This window comes from Triticum urartu, chromosome 5A (assembly GCF_056163025.1).
Source record: "Triticum urartu cultivar PI428250 chromosome 5A, HENAU_Tu73, whole genome shotgun sequence".
Lineage (NCBI taxonomy): Eukaryota > Viridiplantae > Streptophyta > Magnoliopsida > Poales > Poaceae > Triticum > Triticum urartu.
This window is the reverse complement of record NC_141877.1, coordinates 45132559-45135443: the sequence shown is the minus strand read 5'-3', so window position 1 is coordinate 45135443 and position 2885 is coordinate 45132559. Positions and strand designations below refer to the sequence as shown.

At 46.2% G+C, this 2885-nt stretch overlaps 1 pseudogene; it reads right to left on the bottom strand.

Moving 5' to 3' along the window:
* Positions 1-980: 980 nt before the first annotated feature.
* LOC147967886 (BTB/POZ and MATH domain-containing protein 1 pseudogene) lies at positions 981-2406 on the bottom strand (annotated as a pseudogene).
* Positions 2407-2885: the final 479 nt, after the last annotated feature.

Below are 2885 nucleotides of genomic sequence, written 5' to 3'. Positions count from 1 at the left end.
TTCCGGAGGACGCCGTTGCCGCCGACCTGGCCGCCCCAGCTGTCGAGAAGGTGTTTGACGCTGGCTGATCGCCTCGAGGATTTCCACAAGCGCTTCCCCACCTTACAGCTCGAGGACGAGCTGTTTGTGAAGGCGGGGAGAAGTGTTATGGCCGGTAGCTAGGCCCACCGGGCAATCTTAGCCCACAAGTTATCTTAGGTTAATTCTTATGCAAGTTATCTTAGGTTAATTCTTATGCAAGTTATCTAGGTTATAAATATAGGTTGTAAGACTCTTTTTGGAATTAAGCAATAAAGATATTATCATCTTCTGTTGCCCGGCTCCCTGAGGAGCCGGAACCCTAGCCGCACCTAAACCCTAGCCACGACGGCGCCCACTCGCCGGCGCGCCCGCTCCAGCCCTCGCCCCTCTCCCTCCTTCCCCTACAGCCTCCGGCCAAGACCGGGCAGAACCCTAGCTCCTAACAAGGGTAATCCCAACTCCCTCAACCATTCCCTGTAGGGATTAAACCTCCAGATTCGTCTCAATCCCTCTCTCAGTTTTTGTACGGTTAACCCCTCCCTCAATTATGTACCTATTTCTCACAGGACTGCGCTTGTGTAGCTAACATACACAGAGACTTCACTGAACATATGCTTGTACAATAGAAGTACTACTAACTGAAAATCAAATCTACAATTGCCTGCTCCTGATCTCAAAGTAGTTTGGTTCAAGACTTCAACTTCATTTTCTAACTGAAATTTTCAGAATCAAAGAAAACTGCTGTGCAACCAAGGTTCATGTCAAGAGACCATTTGTAAATGTCTCTAATTAAAATCTAACAGCTGGCATTCAAAATGTAAGTTTTTCATATAGGTAGTAAAACAGATTATCTCAAAAGTGATAGCCAAGAACTCGAAAGTCGAAGTTTTATCATTCTTCACATGAGCCAGATATTAAACGGAGCAGATAACAAAGGCAACTAGCGAGCTACCGTAGATTCATATATACTTATATCAGACAGGGCAAACAATACACTTGTAGACATACATTTTATAGAACAAACTGCTTACTCCAAAAGATCTCATCTAAGGTCACTATGTATCAAAAGTAACTAGATAGAAGCTAACCCCAGGATGGACAGTACAAATTTACCAAGACTTAATTGCCTTCTCCAACCCAACATAAGGCATTCGCCTCCAAAGATCAATCAGGAACGGAAGGATAAGAAGTAGCTCATACCAGGTTGGCGTACTAAATTTTGCGGGATTTAGCTGCTCTCTCCAACACATCCACAATGATATCAGGCGAAGATCTTTTGAGTTGTACATACCCTTGGCTTGCAATCACATCATTCATTCTATTCGAAGAGAGCATAAATTCAATGCAAGCATCTTTGAGATTTCTGCAATTGTGCTCGTCAGCTAGAGCTAATAGAGTCGCCACATTCTCAACATCAAGACTCTTGCATATCATGCCTTCACATATCATCTTCATCCTTCCCATTGCATACTTATCTGCAGCCACCAGTAAGTGTTTAACCATTTCTCTTTTGTCATCATCCTCGAGATCGTCCATGGAAGGCATTGAATCAGTGTAGATGAAGTGAAGAAATGACTTGAAAACAGCAGACTGCATGTCATCAATAGTTATGTCATGTGCCCCCTTGTCCCTCATCGGCCCATAGAACTGTGCGTTGAAGACCGCCGATCGCATTGCAAGCAAAATCTTATGAGCGGAAAAAACCTCCCCTTGAACCTTGAAAGTCACGTCTGCTCCTATCTTCCCCTCTAGCAAGGTTGCAAGATTATCCGAAAGGTCAGAGGGCGGCACATGGATCTCAGTTTCCTTGATAACACTGAGTTCACACTCGATCAGGAGACAATCGTTCTGCAGGTACACCGACTCTACTTCAGCGGTCGTCTTCATGAACTTTGGTACGGCCCAAGACATTTTATCGTCGAACACTTTAGGCGTTTTGCAGGAGTTCACCACAATCGACCGCCCACTAACCGGCTCCACAAGCATCAACTTGTGGAGCACCCTCACCTTGGCGTTCTTGGTCAAGAGCCTGAGGAGGATGGAGATGTGACCTGTGCTATTCTCTTCTTGGTATCCGTCGGGGTAGTAGTAGATGCACCACTCGTAGCCGCCGATGGAGAATGACGGAGAACGGAGCCATTTGCCTATACCGAGACCCTTGTGCAGGCTGTAGCCGGCGATCTTGAACGCAACCGTGCCCCGCGCCGTCTCTGCTGTGCACCTCGACGGCACACTCGCTATTGAACTCTGCGAAGCTGTCATTGTGGGAGTTGGGGGGGAGGACGGGGACGGGGCGGGTTGGAACTCTCGATTAAGGCCGGTGGCGATGGAAGCGGTGGGGTTGCCTCCGAGGGGGAGCTGCCGAGCGGCGTCGCGACGGAACATAGGGGCGGCGGCGGCCAGATTTGGTGGGCAAGGTTCAAGACGAGGGTTTGGACGAGGGGGAAATGGGTCATTTACAATTACACCCCTCTGTATCAGGCCCTCTCTGATTCGCAGGATTTTTAATGTGAGAATAGAAAAAACTGTTGGAATAGAATGACATTTATCTTGAATAGTACTCCCTTCCTTTAAAATAAGTGTCTCAACTTTATACTAGCTCTAATACAAATTTATATTAAACTCAAAACACTTATTTTAAGACGGAGGGTATGTACATACAAGACTTGCCTATAAGGATGTTTGTTGTGGATGTAAAAAAAAAAGATGTTTGATTGTGCACCCCCGTTTTAAGTTACTGGAACAGTGTTTGTATCTAGTTTTGCTCACTTTCTACACCGCCCATCATTTTTACTTGCCCTTGGTCGGTTCAGTTTCTGTACCTACTAAACCGTATCACTAACAACTCCCATTCCAAGACCCCT